The 19584-nt window shown below is 45.4% G+C and overlaps 1 pseudogene; it reads left to right on the plus strand.

Annotated features, from left to right (window-relative positions):
- Positions 1–1324: 1324 nt before the first annotated feature.
- Positions 1325–19584, plus strand: part of LOC147702990 (uncharacterized) — a 162763-nt pseudogene continuing 144503 nt past the window's right edge.

The raw sequence follows: 19584 nt of genomic DNA on the forward strand, positions 1-19584 counted from the left end.
ACGGGCACACAAGAATGTTCTTCTCAGAAGTTAAAGCGCAGAGTTTATTGACTGAATTAAAGGAGAATAGAAGGCATGGGGTCGGTAGACCAGGCCTTGAATGAGCTTGAATGAACATGGACTAAATAATTCAGCAATGACGGTTATCTATTTAAAACACGTTGTTTGGTTTGGCTGGTTATGTGGTGGAGGGATTAAGGAGGGGATTATTGCGGGGGTAATTACCTTGGCTCAAGGGTAAAGTTAAAGCTTTAACTATTTGAAGTAGGTGAGGTGGACTATAGAGTTGGTTTCACTGGTTTTATTATTGGGTAGTTGTCCTTTGTTATCGGCACTCTGCAAACAAGGAGAGGCGAGAGGGGAGAGGGAGGGTGGCGGCACTCAAGGGGCTGGGAAACAGTCATACGCAGGTCAGGATTGACCTAGTTGCCTGTGATGGGGGGTGGGGGGGAGGGGTTCTTGGGGTGGGGGAAGCACTGGACAGAAGGGAGCAGTTTTGATTTCACAGGAAAAGGAAGGGAATTATGGCAGCTGGAAACGGCAAGGGAGGGAGAAACAGATAGAACTGAAGGTAAACAGTAATAAGAAATATGGCAATCAGCCTAGGTGCAAGGGATTCAGACCTGTAAGGGGTCCTTTAGGGTTAATAAATGTGGGAATCATTGAAGACTATCTATGAGTGCAAGTATTAGAATAGTTACTATGAATGTATGTGGACTGAACAAAAGAATAAAGAGACAGAGGGTAGCTTTATTGCTGAAGAACACTCAAGCCGATTTTATTTGCCTCCAGGAAACCCATATAGAGGGGAACACACCATTTATGCTGGAACAACTGGGGTTTCGCTTGCTGGCTCACTCGAAACAGGGGGCTAAAATTAGGGGGGGTCGCTATTCTAGCGAAACACAGACATAAGAACAAGGAACAAATTCGAAGATCAATGGGGGAGATGTGCTCTGATTGAATGCTTTATAGGAGAGGAATGGGTCACTATCGGCTCTATTTACGGGTCTACAGAGGATGACCCAGAGTTATTTGAGTTTTTAGATATCGAATTATCTGCATGGGCATCAAGAGTTATCTTAGCTGGGGACTTTAACATTAATGGGGCCACAGGTCTGGGTTTGGATGCTATGGGACAATATCAAGACAGGAAGAGGAGGGTATGTAGAGCAATCTTTGGGATGGCTAGGAATAATGCATTGGTAGACGTATTGGGGGGCACAGAAATTTTTGGATCCCGGTTTTACATCTTTTTTGGCACCACATCATAAATGTGTCCGGCTGGACTATTTTTTTTACATCAAGGTCATTACTAGCTAATATGAAAATAGAAAGACTGCCACGTATCCTGTCGGATCATAATCCCCTAATGCTTACCGTGGAAGGTAGTGGGTTTAGGAGGCGGGCAAAATCATGGACGTTTGAAAAAGAGTTATTGAAAGATGAAGATTATATTACACACATGCATTCATGGATTAAAGATTTTTGGGATATTAACAGGGGGAGTACTAGCACTGGGAATGACTGGGACACGTTCAAGGCAGGGGTTAGAGGGGAGACACTCAGTTATAGTATAGCTAAGCAGAGAAAAGAAAAGATTAGGAATGACCTGCTAAATACTGCCCTGTTAGAAGCGGAAGCAAGATTTTTTCAGGCCACGCTAGATCATCAGGAGTTTGCTCAACGGTTATTGGAGGTAACGATAGCTAAGACAGAGGCTGTAGAAGGAATGGCAATTAAGGCGGCTAAAATATATGATACACAGAGGGAGAACTGTTATGAGTGTAGTGAAAGGGTTGGCCGTACCCTAGCAGCGCGTACTAGACAAAGGTTAGCGAAAGGAGAAATAAAAGAAATAAAAGATAGCAGTGGTAATATAATCACAGATGATAAGGGGATTGTTGAGGTGTTTAGGGAGTTTTATTGTAAACTCTATAAGGAGGAGCAAGACAGAGATAGTGAGGAAATATTGGGCTACTTACGGATTATACCTGCCAAAGTGCTAGATAATGAAGATAGAGCATCCCTGAACGCTTGCTTAAGAGACGAGGAAATTAGTGAAGCAATTTTAGGTTTACCCTCTTGTAAAGAAGCTGGACCTGATCTGATACCAGGAGAGTTCTATAAGGTATTCATATCCCCAATTTTTCAGGATTTAGTGAGAACGTTTAGGGGAGTACAGTCGGGGTTATCAACTCCAGCTAGTTGGGCCGGGGCAGATATCGTAATATTACTCAAAAAAGTGAAGGCGCCAACAGAACCAGGCTCATATCGACCTATAACCCTGATTAACGAAGACCTAAAAATATTCTCCAAAGTATTGGCAGCTAGATTTGCCAAGGTCATAGGGCATATCGTTAGTATAAATCAGCATGGCTTTATACCACAAAGAGGTACCACGTTGCATATCAGGAAGAAGGTTACGTTATTTGATGTTCAGGTTACGGAGGGGAATCCTATGGTTGCTATGCTATTAGATGCCGAAAAGGCCTTTGACAGGGTGGCTTGGGAGATCTTGTGGGCTGTGTTAAGGAGGGGGGGATTTGGCAGCAGCGGTGCGTCCATATGGGCATAGGGGCGTAGCCCCACCAGCCCAGGGACCCGCCGCGGCTGCAGGTATAATAATGATTATGAAAACGTACTACTGTATTTTTTAAATTCATTTATTCAGTGATTATCCGCCTGGAATCCGGGGCGCACCCGACTGAAACGGGATGCGCAGGGGGGGGGCTGGGCCGGGCGGACAGTCGAGTCGAGACCTCTACGTCAGGTCTACGTCACAGTCAGACACAGCCGGGCATGCAGGCATACTTAATGATTATGCGCATATGTTGCGTAGGGCTGAAACTTGCCCGCGCATGCGCGATGAAAGTGCCCCCATGATAGCTGGTGACAGGGGGGTGCTGATTAAACCAGGCAGGAGCCCCAGCGTTCACAAGGGCGACAGGGCAAGCAGCTAGTGTGCCCCCCAAGCCGCCAGGATTGGCCGGTCACCTTGCAGCAGGGCAGGGCAATCCATTATTGGATGCAGCCCGTGGGTGACTCAGCTGCACTGCACAATGGCCAATCACTGTGTCTGACTTCATGTAGTCTGTGCAGTGATTGGCCATTTGCGGTGCACGGCGCTGCTGCCGACGGTTCTGGGCCCTCCTCGTCGTCACCGTGGTGTGTGGACTTGCCTTTGCCTCGTCGTCACTCGTGCCGACTACTCTTGTTCAGCCTGCTCTCACTGGTGAGTGAGTATCATTATCAATCTCAGTTAGTTTGAGCGAGGATAAAAATAAAATGTTCTACTGCTTTGAGTGCAGAACATTATTCAAAAAACCCTGGATCGCAAAAAAGGTTTGTTCCTATTACTTTGTGCACATCACTTGTAAAGAGAGGTGCATGTCTAAGTACACATTTACATTGAATGAGATTTACAGGCATCAATCATACATAGGACGGATGAAATTCTTATTCATGCGATTAAAGTTAAAAGACTGCTGATCCTTTTGCATATATAGCGCATTCAGAGGTTTGAGGCTCAATGGACGACCTTCTAACGAGAGACAGTGAAAACGTAATCATGGTAATTAGCAGAAGCATGTGTCTTACTGTTAGACAAGAGAGTTTGGCTGGGATGACTGGAAGCAAAGCAGATGGGCCGATGATTGAAAAACGGGTAATGGGGTATGAGGCGCCAAATGGTCATCCAACTGTCTCGAAAAGGGTTGCAAGATTAGGGCTGGTAAAGGCAGAGAAAAGATAAAACAAACAAAGATGTTAGGGGGAAACTAGGGAAAACACAGAGAGCTGAAAGAGATCAAGAAGATAGTTAAGAGAGGAAGAATGAGGTAGCACATAGAATTAAAGAGATATGCAGAGAGAAAGAGGAGCTGTTTTAACGAGGAAGAAAATACTAAAAGAAGCAGAAATGAGTCAAACGTGTACATTTAATAGCAAGCAAGATAATGTTAGCAACCTGAAAGGTAGAATATTTGACACGTGTGAGGGGGAGAATGAAGGGGGGTGTGCATTTCTGCATGAAATCCGAAATAGGAGGGAGGGAGGAAGGGAGGAATTAAGGGAGGAAGCGAGGGAGGAAGGAAGGAAGGAAGGCAGGGAGGGAGAGAGGAAGGAAGAAAAGAGAGAAGGAAGGATGGAGAAGTTTGTTTGTCTGCCTGCCAAGTCAGATGAATTACACCATCCCTTTAACAGCCCTGTCACTTCCCGGCACACAGAAAGAGAAGTCTTGGGCTGCTGCCAGTCACAGCATTGCACAAGGGTTTGGAGCCGAGCATCCTCCCTGCAGGAGGAGTGGCTGACGCCTCCCCCGGCACAGTGTGAGTGAGCCAGGTAGCAGGGGTACAAAATAATGAATACTCGCTGTAATTAATCTCTCCTCTTTTTGTGCGAGTGGGCCCCCCTTCCAGCGAAAGTTACACAAGCAGCAAAGCAAAACCCATGGCAGATCGAAGGGAGGGGTCCGGGGCAGAAAGAGGCAGACAAAAAAACAGAACAGGGTTTGTTTTGTTCCATTTTCTAAAGATTGCTATTGCTGTGCATGCAAGACACGGAAGGCGGTATGTGCAGGGATGGTATTATGTTTATGCCCACTTATTTCCCTGCAGACATTTGCGCTACAAAGGCTGCCCGTCTTTTATTGAGTTATAAGCACTGAGGTATAAACGCTGGCAATGTCTATTTTCAATTACTGCCTTCACGCTTGACCACACGCATTGAAACTCTTTCTCTTGTATTTTGATTCACAACAGGCTTTTCACTTGCACTCTTGTTTATAATGGATTTCTTTGTTTTTAAACTTGACTCTGCACTGTCATGCCTTTATTTCCTGTTAAGCTGCCTCAAACTACGTTTATCTTAAATTAGCAGTTCACACGCTATTGTTTATTTTCAAATCTCTTCACATTTGGCTTACTTCCATTCAATTTCTTTATTACTTAACTGCGCACAGTGAAAAAATATATATATATATTGTATAGTCAATTTTAAATTTACTTACAGTTTGAAATTACCATCAAGAATGTTTGGAGTTTCCATCAATTCTCCTCTTGTACAAATTTTGCGCAATTTGAAATGATTTTCCTTATTAGCCAGTTCAGTCCACAGCTGATTGGATATCTCCAAGCAGTCAATTGCCAAATATGTAAATCCAGTAAATTGCGAGTCTTGTAAATTCCTCTAAGAAGATTTCCATAAAATGTTCCTTTGCTAAAAATCCTCACTTTCTTTATAAATGTTTTTCTCCCTTCGTCGCCATTGTAAAGAAGTCCATTAGACTCAATAAATATAATTAATTAATATCTCTTTATTAGAGCTTGTAAGTCAGCTTCCATTTCTATCTTAATATATCCTATGAATGTCCCTTCAACATTCTTTATCTTTGACATTCTTTTACATCACACATTATGATGTCATTTATACATCATTACATGCATCAGGATAGCAGCGGAGAGCCCGGCCAATTCCTGCCGGGACCACAAAGCCAGCCAGCAGAGACGTCTTTCTCCGCACTTCATCTTTTCTCTCTTCCCTCTCTCCACATAATTGTGGCTATAATCGGTTGCTTATTTCCTTGAAACCCTTACTGCAGGCGAGGGAAGGCTCAGAAAATCAGAGCTCACATTTGTTATAGCTATTGGGGGTCGGTGCATGTCAATAACGCTATTTTAACATCGACCATTACTATTGCGCACATCACACCTTGAACGTGTTCTAGGCACTTGCAGACGCACTTCAATGGGGTCAAAAGGCTACATCGGGCACAGCAGGAGTCAAACTTACATTCATAAGGTTGGAGACAAATTTCTGGAGCGGTTGGACAACTAGCCCATCTCTGTCAACAACGTAAACAGAAGAACAGTCATCTTCGTAGACAAAGGGCTGCCTGCCGCTGTTGCCATAGGCAGATCTAAAGGCGCATGTGTTGCTAACTCAACTGAATGGCAGCCGCACAACTGGTGCTAATGTTCCTATTTATTTATTTATTTATTTAGCAAGAAATGTTGTTTACTGCAGCGCTGCGACCTAAATTGACACTAGGCTCCTTCCTGGACTGATTTACAGCAATATCCTCCAGCGGTAGTTCTGTTGGCATCGTACACTATCAGGGCTCTATTTTGTTGTTTCTGCCCATCTTATCTCGTGTTTTTCTGCACTGTCCAAATCTCGGTTGCATTTTCTGTTCTAGATTTGTCCTGTCCATTAGTAGCTGCAGGTTTGGTTTTCAGTAGTTTGTCGTATCTTCCTCCTTGTTTCACAGTCATCTGTCTTCATTGGTCCTGTCCTTGGACAACCTTTGCCACTAATATTATCTTATCTCTTTGTCACCCACTCTCTGCTCTCTGGCACGGTCTTGTATTAGTTAAGGTTGGTTTGAAACATGGTGCAGCCCTTTGTCGCCCTGACTTCTCTCTATTATCCAGCAATGTTGATAGATGCTGAGCTGTCTTCATTAACATCATTTCACTCTCACCCCTACCTTCTCTCTATCAGCCCTCCCTTTAAAATTGAGTTGAATGTCATTATCACACTTCTGTAAAGCCATCTTTGTTCCTTTCTGCCACACTGTCTATCAGCAGTCACTGAGTTGGCTTTTAATCATATCACATTGCTTCATTGGGGTTTCTTCTCGTTCACTGTTGGGTTGGCTTTTGATAGTCTTATACCGCCCTCTATTCTCTGTTGTGGTCCATCGGCAGCTGTTGGGTCAGCCTTTGATCGTGTCTTGTGTGGTCCTCCGTGCTCCCACTCTTCTCTGGTGTGGTCCATCGGCAGCTGTTGGGTCAGCCTTTCATCGTGTCTTGTGTGGTCCTCCGTGCTCCCACTCTTCTCTGGATTGGTTCATTGACCGCTGTTGGGTAGGGTGTGTTGATTGAAAGACGGTGCAGAGTTCACTGGACTTTGAGGGCAGACACTGTACCCTCATTTTGCACTCGCAAGTATTTTTCTGCACATAGCGGCCACCCACATACAGCCACCCACCCATACACAGAGCCACCTACACAGCCACCTACACACACACACAGAGCCACCCACACAGCCAGACAGAGCCACACACACAGCCAGACAGAGCCACACACACAGCCAGACAGAGCCACACACACAGCCAGACAGAGCTACACACACAGCCAGACAGAGCCACACACACAGAGCCCAACACACACAGAGCCCAACACACACAGAGCCCCCCACACACACAGAGCCCCCCACACACACAGAGCCCCCCACACACAGAGCCCCCCACACACACAGAGCCCCCCACACACACAGAGGCCCCCCCACACACAGAGCCCCCCCACACACAGAGCCCCCCCCTACACACAGAGCCCCCTCCTACACACAGAGCCCCCTACACACAGAGCCCCCCACACACAGAGCCCCATACACACACAGAGCCCCCCCCACACACATAGAGCCGTACACACAGAGCCCCACACACACAGAGAGCCACACACAGGGAACAGGGGGCAGGAAAGCAAGCACAACGAGGGGGCAGGAAAGCAAGCACAACGAGGGAACAGGGGGCAGGAAAGCAAGCCGTATTTTTGGGACAAGGCCACGACATATGAAGTAGATCACCTATGTTAACTTATCACAATCTCGCCAGCGCAGCGAGGCGCACTAGCACTAGGGTATTATTTTTGGAGTTTCGCCAGATGTATATACCAGTCCTACAGTAATTTAAAATGTGTTTCTTTGCCAGAAAAGTGTGGAATGCCTCGTTTGCTCCCACCTTAGGTGTGAATATTGTTGATCTGAGATTTTCATGAAAGTCTTATAGTCTGAATTCAGCACCTGAGCGTAATAGGACAGAATGTATGAAGCTCTGTGGTTATACTGAATAAGCAGCTACCTATGTTAAGCCATCTATTAATGTAATAACTGCACTTCCACAATTGCTTTATTAACCTGCCTGCTTTCTCAAATTTGCTTGAAAATGCACGATTTTTCTTCCTTTTTTTCAAAATTTTCTAGGGGGGGGTTATTCCCCCAAACCCCCCTTATGGGGTTCGGGCTCGCTCGCTACGCTTGCTCGCTACGGTGCACTATGCAAATCACTTTGCGCCCCACCACTTTCAAATGTCACCCACCGCCCCTGGGATTTGGTGAAGGGTTCATTAGAGTGATTCAAGCATTATATACAAATCCCACGGCCTGTGTTAGGGTAAACTCAGGCCGCACCACCCCCTTTGCAATCACCAGGGGCAGGAGGCAGGGGTGCCCGTGTTCACCCCTCCTATTTGCTATGTACATCGACCCGTTGATTTTGAGATTAGAGCAAAATGTTAGAATCAGTCCGTTAACTACCCGTATGGGGGATATTACAGTCCTTGCTTAGGCGGACGACATTGCGGTTATTACACCTAGGCCGGCGGAGGCAATAGGAGAAATTGAATTGGAGGCAGAATTATTCGGGCGTGTGGCAGGGTATGCCCTGAACAAAAGCAAGTCTCAAATTATAAAGAATTCCCACACAGTTTGCACAGATGTACGGGTGACTCGTGAGGGGGTGTACCTGGGTATCACTATTACGGCAGAATTGGAGAAGCTGGTGGAAATCAATATTGATCCAATTATTAATAAAGCAAGGAAGGATTTAGATAGGTTAGATAATTTGCACATGTCTATAGTAGGTAGGGTAAATTATGTAAAAATGAATTTATTGCCGACATTTTTGTATTTGTTTAGAACGATACCACTTTTTTTTAATATGATTTGGCTAACTAAGATAGAGAGCATGGTGAATCCATTTATCTGGTCACAGGGTAAGACGAGAAGAGCTCTGAAATACATGTCCTTGCCACAGGACAGGGGAGCATGGTCACTTCCAGACTTACGAATGTATTATTGGGCAGCGGCATTACAGCAGATGACAGGCCTGTTGGGAGGTGCTGAGAGGGAAGGGGAAAACTTTACAGGATCTACAGAGGTGTACGGATTAATTTTAGGTGATGAGACAAATAATGCATTCCTTAGATATTCTGAACCAAGTTAATTTAAACTAACCAGATTCAAGACGCTAGAAGCTGCATATAAAGTTTGGAAGGCGTTAAAAAAGAGTTTTGGACTGGGAAGATATCATGCACATACTAGGCTTACAGAGGATCCTATGCTGCCTCCAGAGATTTTTGCTGACAGTATATTTAAGGAGTGGGGCCGACTGGGAATTAAAAAGGATGGGCGACTTAATAGGGGAGTCAGGGGTACGGCAATTTATAGAAATTCATCAGACATTCGGAGTTAGTACAAGGAGTTTTTTTAAATACCTACAGACAAGAAGTTTTCTGGGTAGTAAAAGAGGGGTCCAATGGGATTCACGGACAATCCAATACTACAGATAATAGAAGGGGGACTTCGTGCACAATAAAAAGGTTTTATGCAGAACTTATAGAGCACAGAGGGGATGACTTAGGAAAATTTGAAGCTAAATGGATGGAAGTATTAGGAATATCGGAGGGTGTCTTTGAAAAATCACTGCAGTTAGGGCAGGATATTCTTTGCTCATCGGCTCTACAAGCTCAACACTATAAAACTCTTTTTAAGCTCTACTATACCGCAGTTAGAATTGCTCAGTGGGGAGGGACACAGGGGATCAGGTGCCCAAGATGTGATAGCTTAGAGGCTGACATGAAACATATGTTTGCGGAGAGCCCAATCCTTCTCCCTCTAACAAGTAGTATTGAAGTATTTTTTGATAAATCTTTGAACTATAAATTGAAGTTGTCTCCTGAAGTAATTCTATTAGGGGTTGAGGAAGGCATATCACAAAAACAATTTGGCTGTTTCATATTTGTGGCCATGGCTGTTCTTCGCTTATGCATAGCCTCAGCGTGGCGAGATAAGTTACCACCCTCGATGCAGCAATGGCTGGATAGGCTATTACATATGCATAATCTTGAAAAGGCTATTTATGCTAGGAGGGGGAAGAAAGGTAGAGCACTAGGCTCACAGATTTGGAAGCCAATTGTAGACTGGAAAAACAGGATGGTGAATGTATAGGAATTGTAGAAATTGGATAAAAATGTACATGTATTTCTTATTTCTTCTTACTTTTTTGTTCTTATTTAGTGTGGATTGTTAGTATATTATTGAAACTTTTATTTATTGGTATCATATGTAAAAGTCATGTAAGGTATACTTAGGTGTTGCTAACCTTTTTCTTTTTCCTGTGTTTGTATTGTCAGGTGCGGGGGGGTAAAAATGTTGCAAAAATTGCTTTATAAAAATAAAAAAACAAAAGCAATGCGGTGATACACTTTCTATGCAGATACGGTCTAGATGGTCCCGTTTTCTAAATAATAGCACAACATTACATCACTTGACAAGACACAACGTCCCATAACTTTTCATTTGTGCAATGGCTGCAACATTAGGCAATTTTAGTGACTTACCCTGCTTTGGGCATCAGGTGGTGGACAGCGTGTAAACAATCTCTGCAGTCTGAGGTAAACTGTGCGATCATCTGTGGTTTGTGGGCTAGTGGTTTGTGAACTCGTGGTTGGCAATTCCTTTGCACCACTTTCACTTTGCTGCAAATAGGACCAAACAAAACTCTTTAGTTCTGAATTTAGCTTTATGCTACCTAAGTCCTTAGAGCAAGTTACCTTTAGATTTTCTTCATAATACCACAGAGAAAGACATTAAGACAGAAGAATAGTGATATAATCCTTTCATGGACCAAGGTGCCTCAGAGGAACTGCAAGTGAAAGATTCAATTCAGAATTACGGTACTCTGATTATAATATTTTGAGCTGCAAAAGACAGAGTAAGATTTATCATGTGTTTGCAGTAGTGGTGCCTAAATTGTATTGATGCAAAATCTGGAGAATAGGTAGCTACTGATTTGGAATGCTGTTATTTGATTTGAACATACACTATGAGACCCAATGTTTTAATCCTCTTGGATCTGATTATTTATTTATTTTTTATTTTTTGATTCAAGACACTTTTATATTATTTCAAGGGCGACTGAATGTCAAGAAGATACTTATTCATGTAAACGTTAATAAACAAAATTATATACAACATATACACATTTAATGATAATACTGTGTCTAAAATTGTCAAACATTTACAACATACAAAAATTCACCTGTATCTTCACCCACTAGTTTTCACTAATGCTTTTGAACATGACCTTTTTCCAAAAATTTGAAACAGATGTCCTCACTCTTGAATTTCACATATTTAAAAGATTATATTCTCAAACAAAAAAAGCTGACGAGTTCCAAGTCCTTGTATAACTTGTGGGACTCTCATCAGGGCTTCGGGGATATTAGTCCTCTGTTTTCTGGGCTTAGTGTGTGAATAAAATCTGTTAATAAACAAACAAACATTATGTGCCAGTGCATAATAGGTCCTCCCTTTTTCTCAAGTTATTAACGCTTTGCAATTAAAGAAGAGTTACCTTCTTTTTGCAGCTTAACAGCCCCGGCCTTCGAGGGAGTTGCGGTGAGGCAGAAAGTCGGGGCGGGGGAGTGGCAGGGTGGGGGGTGCTAAAAACCGGAATATGAAGAAATGGAGGTAAGTAAACAATTTAGGGCCCGGTGTAGGTGGCCCAATACCGATCGGTAACGGCCGAAAATACAGATTTTCGGCCCTTACCGAGCGGTATTGAGCCATCGGGATGTAGGAGCCAGAAATACGGCCGAATCGGTATTTTTACCGAATCGGTATAGATACCTAATCAGTAAAAAACCGATTCGGAAATACACCGAATCGGTAAATTAACGAATCGCTAACATACCGAATCGGTAAATATACCGAATCGGACCATTTACCGATTCGGTAAAGTTACCGAATCGGTAAATATTCCGATTCGGACCATCTACCGATTCTGTAGAGTTACAGAATCGGTAAATTACCGAATCGGACAGGCTAAAACTCAGATAGAGATGTAGGGAAGCACAGAAATACCGATTTAGGCTCAAAATCGGTATTTCAAAATCGGTATTTACCATGGATTGGAATCAGGTGGTAACCAACTGCAACCTATAAAATTAGACCCAAAATGCTATGCAACTTGCAGGATGGCGGCATTTTATGTCATTGCAAGGCGGCTACGGCTACAGCAGGAAGGAGAGAGGGAATGGCAAAGAGAGGAGCAGGTCTACAGACAGAGGATCACCCTGTTCATGCTCACAGAGGCAGAGATCCTACAGAGGTACAGGCAGGACTCAGACACCATTCTGGAGCTCATCAGGGACCTAAAACCACTGTTGGACCACCCCACCCCAAGGGCACACGCCATCCCACCGCAAGTGCAGGTGCTATGCAGCCTACACCTGCTTGCGTCTGGCAGCTATCAAAGTGCAGTTGCTGCGGTAGGAGGGGTGACCCAGAGCAGCCTGTCAAGGTTTTTCCACAAATTCCTTGACGCCATGATACAGAGGATGGACCAATATATTTCTTTTCCTGCAACCCATGCGGAACTGGTAGAAACAAAAGCAGACTTTTACCAGATGGCACGATTTCCCCACATCATTGGCTGCATTGATGGCGCGCACATTCCGATTTGCCCCCCTGCTGACACAGAATACATATACCGCAATAGGAAGTCTATGCACACCATCAATGTGCAGGTGATTTGCAATGCTAAGTGCGCCATCACAGACCTGGTTGCAAAATTCCCAGGGAGTACCCACGACTCCTACATTTTCCAAAATAGCGGCATCTATGCACGGCTGACGGCAGGGGAATTTGGTGAAGGATACCTCCTAGGTGAGACACATCATCAGACCCCCATTACAAAAATAGCACTGTGAAGTACATGCATGCATGTGAGCAATGTATTCCCTTTTCCTTCTAGGCGACAGCGCATATGCCCTCCGCTCATTCATACTCACCCCCTACCTCAACCCCTCTACACCCAGCCAAAGGAGGTATAACCGGGCCCACAAAAGCACAAGGAATGTAGTAGAACGGACCTTTGGCATCTGGAAAAGCAGGTTCAGATGCTTGCACAAGAGTGGAGGTGCAAGGCAGTATACCCCCATCACCTGCTGTAAGATAATAGCTGTCTGTGCAATGTTGCACAACCTTGCGGTGAAGAAGGGCACTGAGGTGGAGTTGTCAGACTACGAGGACCATGACGACGACGTTGCTGTGCCACAAACACAATCTGCTGGGGTGTCTACACCAAGTGATGGCAGATACAGACGTGAGGAGATAACAGAAAACTATTTCTGAGTGAGTACAGATGCACAGACAGGTTATGCATGTGAAAAAATGTTTTAATAATGTTGGCACAACGTTAAAGCACTGATGTGCAACAAATGAAATAATGAAATGAAAGGTGGGGACTGGAAATGGGCCGGGATGCCTCACCCACACTGGCAGAGTCATTTCCTGCTGCGCTTTGCAGAGCCACTGGGATGCTGCTCCCCCCCTTCTACATGGCCGGCTGCCTCTGCGGAGCGCCTGGTGCTCCGGCGCGGCTCTGACACAGCGCTGGCCGGGCTGCTGCGGCTGCTGCTGTCCCCAGCCTCGGCCACGTCCAGGGCAGTATTCACCACTGTGTTGGAAATGATGAGGGCCTCCATGGCACTGGTGATCCGGGCCATGCCCCTGGTCACCTCCGCAGTGTTTTGTGTGAGGCACTCTTCCATATTTGCCCCTCGGCGGCGTAGCTGGGACGTCGCGGAGGCAAGCCGGTTAATTGCCCGGTTTTGGACACGGGCATCCCTGCGCCTTGTGTGCTCATTATGTTCCATCTTGGCACACAGCTGTGTGATGGCAGTTGTCATGCGACCCAGACCTGTGGCAATTTCTCTGTTTGTTTGTGCCACCTCCTTGTTACTTGCCACAAACTCACCAAATCCCTTTGCCATTTCCACCATCTGCAGGTTGTGTGCACGGAATTGGCGGTGGCATGCCAGGATGGATTTGGCCTGCATCCGCTGGATTCGCACCATGCTCCCCTCAAGCCCTTGGAAGACGGTGCCCTCTTGTGATGGACATGCACTTCTGGTAGTGCGTGGGCGGCGGCGATTGGTGCTGGGCTGCTGGGTGGTCTGCTGTGCCACAGGTGTCGCTGGTGTGGGTGCTGGTGCCTGACCCGCAGCTCCCTCCATGATAGTAATTGGGGCCACAATACTCCTCCTGGCTGGAGATGTGGCAGGTGCTGGCTGGGACCGTGTGGGGGAGTTCTCTGGTGAAAACTGCAATGGGGGGGATTGTGACAGTTGGGGGGAGTGGGGAAATAAGAGGGCATGTACTGGGTCATCCTCATTGACCATGGCACTGCTGTCCTCCTCCTCCTGCGAGGCATCCATGGTGCTTGGCCCTGCCACCACACTGTCCGCTGTTGCTGGAGCTGTCGCTTGTGCAGCTGATGCTCCACTGCCTGATGGCGCCCCTGGGTATAAAGAAGCATTTGTGAACTGAGTGCAAATGTCTTACAGTCACTACAATAAAAGCATTGCACATTTCACTTTCATTACTCTGATTATTTTTTAAAGTGCATTGCAGATTCATGTGCACTGACATTTGTTCCTACATTAGCTGACTACATTTCCCATAATGCATTGCTCATGTATGGTGCTAGCAGTACTGGACTGGGGTTTGGCTGTACATTGAGGCTAAAGGGGAGGTGTCTGGTTGGGTGTGTCATGCTGCGCATGCTTCTTACCTTTTGCTGTAGCTCTGGCTGAGCTGTCCATGTCCCCAACTCCCACCACACTCTCCGTCTCGATGGTCGTGGCCACCAGTTCCTCCAGGTCAGTCAGGGGGGGCGCAGGGTTCCTGCCTCCACCGGTCAGACCTGCCTGCTTGTGGAGCTCTGACAATTTCCTCTTGGTGAGGCTCCGGATATCATAAAACCTCTGCTTGAGGTCCTCCAGGCTCCTGGGGGTCACACCAACAGCATTGACCCTCTCACTGATGGCACTCCACAGTTTCCTCTTGGTGGACTCAGGGACTGTGAGGGACAGCCTCCCAAAGAGCTGCCTGTGGACCCTCACCACCTCCTCCACCAGTACTTGCAGCTCCATGCTGCTGAACTTTACTTTGCTCTTTCTCTCAGCCTTCTGGCTCTCTGAGCTGCTTGCCATTTCCACTGTCTGCAAAATCTGCTACCACTCTCTCTGCTGCTCACTCTCACTGCTCAGCTCTGGCTGCCTCTCCAGAAAGTTCTAATGAGTTGCACCTGCCTGGGTAGCCACTTCCTGCTAGGGTGGGGGAGGGTGGTTCCACCTCATTGGCTGTTTTCATTGGTTTCACTTTTACTTGCTTGCCGATTCCGTATTTACCGAATCAGTATTTACCGATTCGGTATTTTCCGATTCCGTATTTGCCGAATCGGTAAATACCGATTCGGTTTTTCCAATGCATTCCTATGGGCCTTTTGGCCCATAGGGTTGTATTGCCATTACCGATTCGGTATCTACCGATTCGGTAATTACCGATTCTGTAAGTATCGAAACACAATACCGATTTTTACTGAATCGGTATTTTACCGATTTTTTTTCTCTACATCTCATTTTCCGATTTCAGAATACTGATTCGGTAAAAATCGGTATTTTAAAATCGGTAAATGACTTTTACCTACATCGAGCCCCAAATCAATAAAACAAATTTTGTAGCGCGTGCTGCATCGCATTTTGCATTCTGCCCCTCCACAGGTCGCGGCTGCAGCTTAACACCTTCAATCTTTAGTGTGTGACAGGGGTCATTTCTTATTCAGTACAGAACTTCGAGGACAAGAGAAGGAAACGGCTTGAGTATTTAAATGACTTATCAACACTGTTTTATTCTAAAGGCATTTTGAACCTTCATATTATCCTGGCGACCTGAGTTAAAGCAGGCCGGGGAAGGACAGCATCTCTACTTGTCGAGCGGTCCTATTGTTTGCTTTTTTCTGTCAAATGAGATTGCAACAGCGTTTCAGCGACGCAATATAATTAAAGAGAACAATTTTTCTTGTTTGTGTCACTCACTTACTCGCGTACCTGATTGTCAACATGCAGCGCTTGCTCCTTTGCAAAACACTGTCCGTCAAATTCACTTTTCGGGCAGTCCTGTTATTCTCTTTTCTATTAAGTGAAATTGCAACAAAGTTCAGCGACGTGATACATTTAAACACATCAATTTTTTTTTGGTGTTACTCGCGAGATTGCGTACCCGATTATGTGCAGGCAGTGTCTATTGCTTTGAGACGCAATGTTCTTCAATTTCATTTACGGGGCCCTCCGATGTACACGTGCCCTGTTGACTGCAATAAAGATCTTTTTTAATAAGCAAACCCACTCTTACATAGGTGAATTAAATTTTTAGCAGTGGCGCCTTGTCCTCTTACTTTCTAGCAAGTGTCCATTTGCTCATATTCTTCCTCCCTATCTCCTTCACAGCCTCTCTGACCTATTGTGGCAGCCTTGGCGACTTCCAGTTTCCTCATAGTTTTCAGCAACAGGTCTTCCTGTTGGATCATGGGTGTTGTAGTTTTTACTCATACTCGTGAAAGTTCAGTCATTTCTTTATGGGCAGAGCTAGTGCAGGTCAATTTTAAAATGAGGTACGCTTATTTTTGCAGGAGTAGTTCCTCCAGATCTCCTCCTCTGGCATTTGCCGCAATTGCTGTTAGCACAGTCCATTTCAAATCATTTTTTCCATAATTTTTTTTAATATAATGAGAAACCATAGGTGCATTTAAACTTTCTTCCTGATCCGTGAGCGGTGTTGCACAATCCGTTGATTAATCTGTTGATTTGTTTTGCCAATGTAAATCTTTTGGCAAGGGCACATTACTGCATAAATTACGTTCTTTGTTTTGCAGTTCCTAAATTCTATGTGTGTCCATCCAATGGTGTTATGGTGAAATTCTGTACCTTCTAATGTCAGATCACCTATGGAACAGTTCCCACATTTGTGATGGCCTTGCACTGGTTTCATTTTCCGTAAGTCGCTCTTGGGGCGGGTCTGTGACAAATCGGCTCTAATTAACTGTTGCCCTATTGAGGTGCTTATCTTCATTGCGAACAATGTTTAGGAAATGGACACTCTAATCCTTTTACTAAGTGCTAATTTTTGAGAATTATCTGCCGGAACTTGTTGGTTGCAGGGCCATAGGTGGACACACACACCAATTTCTGAAGTGTTTTTTTTACTTTTTTTGGGGAAGGGATTCACATGGCGTGAACCAAGCTCTTTAAGTGGCGTGTTTCAACGATTTTCAGGAATAACCTTGTTCAATAATCTGTTGGCAAAATGTTGAGGCATGAATTTCAAAATCTTCTTGTTTTTAACAATTTCTTCGTACCCGTAAAAGCTGGCCTTAAGGGAGATTTTCCTTTAAATTCCATGGATGACAGCTAGTATGATGTAAAATTGTATTCCGATCGCTGGCTTTTCGGTGTAATGTACTCATCAATATGTCTTCTCTTGATGCAACTTCGATATCGAGGAAGGTTAAGCTGGTCTTGCTCTTGGTTAGACTGAATTTTATATATTGATGTCTGATGTTCAACCAACCATGGAACGTATCCAACTCTGCTTCTGTGCCGTTCTATAAGCACCAGATGTCGTCTATATATCGGTACCATTGTAGGATACTTCCTCAAAATGGACAACAGCATCCTGGACCCTTCTCAATCCGGTTTTCGCAGCAACCACAGCACCGTGACTGCCCTCAACAACATCAGGATCCTGATGGACAAGGGAGAAACAGCCGCCCTCACCCTCCTGGACCTATCAGCAGCCTTGGACACGGTCTGCCACCGCACCTTTGCAGCACGCCTCCATGATGCCGGAATCCAAGAGAAGGCCCTGGCCTGGACCACATCATTTCTCTCCGGCAGAACACAGAAGCTTCCGCCTCCCACCCTTCCGCTCAAAAACCACCGAGATCATCTGCGGCATCCCTCAGGGATCCTCCCTCAGCCCGACACTGTTCAATATCTACATGGCACCGCTCACCCATGTCGCACGACAATATAACCTCAACATCATCTCCTATGCCGATGACACCCAGCCGATCATCTCCCTCACCGAAGACCCCCACACCGCCAAAGCCAATCTCCACAAAGGAATGAAGGCCGTCGCCGACTGGATGAAGGACAGCAGACTGAAGCTGAACTCAGACAAGACGGAGGTCCTCATCCTCGGACCCACCCCATCAGCCTGGGACGACTCCTGGTGGCCCACATCGCTAGGTACTGTCCCGGAACCCACCGACTACTCACGCAACCTGGGGATCATCCTCGACTCCACCCTCTCCATGACCAAGCAAGTCAACGCCGTCTCCGCGTCATGCTCGACTACGGGAACGCCTTCTACTCAGGAACAACAACCAAGCTCCTGAGGCGACTACAACGAATTCAGAACGCCTCAACACGACTGATCCTCGACGTCCCCCGACGCAGCCACATCACACCCCATCTGAGAGGCCTACACTGGCTCCCCATCAACAAGAGGATCACCTTCAAACTCCTCATCCACGCACCGAAAGCGCTACACAACAACGGACCTATATACCTCAATGACCGACTCAGCTTCCACACCCCCACATGCAGCTGCTGCTCTGCCAGCCTCGCCCTCGCCTCAGTTCCTCGTATCCAGAAAACCACCACCGGCGGCAGATCCTTCTCCTACTCGCCGCCAAGACCTGGAACGCTCTCCCTACCAGCTTACGACAGACCCAGGACCTGCTGGCCTTCAGAGGACTCCTCAAGACCTCGCACTTTGATCAGTAGCAGCCCCCCTCCCCAGCGCCTTGAGACTCTCACAGGTATGTAGCACACTCTAGAAATGCAGTGATTGATTGATTGATTGATTGATTGTTATTGAAAACTAATTTATCTTCGTATTGGGCCATGTAGAGCACCGCCTTTTCTGGCGCAAAAGGACATCGCATTGCAGTACCTTTCGTCTGCATATTGAATGATTCCTCGAATTTGAAGTAATTCTTTTTCAAGGCTACTTCAGCCAACCGCAGAATGAACTCCTTTGGTATTCTGTGTGGCCTCTGTTGAATTTCTAAATAGAGCTCTATCACTTGCAGCACTTCTTCTTGAGGTATTTGTGTATATAGACTGATGACATCAAACAAAACCATCCAATGCAATTGACATTCAAAGGTTGGCCTTCGATTTTGGTCATAAAATCTATTGTATCTCCTAGATAGGATGGAACATCTTCTATGAAATGTTTTAAAAAGATATCAACATATTTAGCAATGGGCTCTATTATTGAGTCACATCCCGAGACGATTGGTTTACCTGGTGGATCTTCAAGTCGTTTATGATTTTTTTGTAGAAAGTAAATTACTGGGATGCGTGGATGTTTCTTAGACAGGAAATCATATTCTTTAGGGCCAAGAAAACCTTCCTCAAACCCTTCTTTCAGTATCCCATTGATTTATTCTTAAATTTGTCCTGTGGGAATACCTTGGATTGACCAGTGCCATTCTTATTTGTGGAATTGACTTCTGCCTTCCTTAAGATACATGGTCTGTACTGAATAAGAAATGACCCCTGTCCCACACTAAAGATTGAAGGTGTTACGCTGCAAAAAGAAGGTAACTCTTCTTTAATTGCAAAGCTATAATAATTTGAGAAAAAGGAATGACCTATTATGCACTGA

The sequence above is a fragment of the Lissotriton vulgaris genome, chromosome 7, assembly GCF_964263255.1.
Source record: "Lissotriton vulgaris chromosome 7, aLisVul1.2, whole genome shotgun sequence".
Classification (NCBI taxonomy): Eukaryota; Metazoa; Chordata; class Amphibia; order Caudata; family Salamandridae; genus Lissotriton; species Lissotriton vulgaris.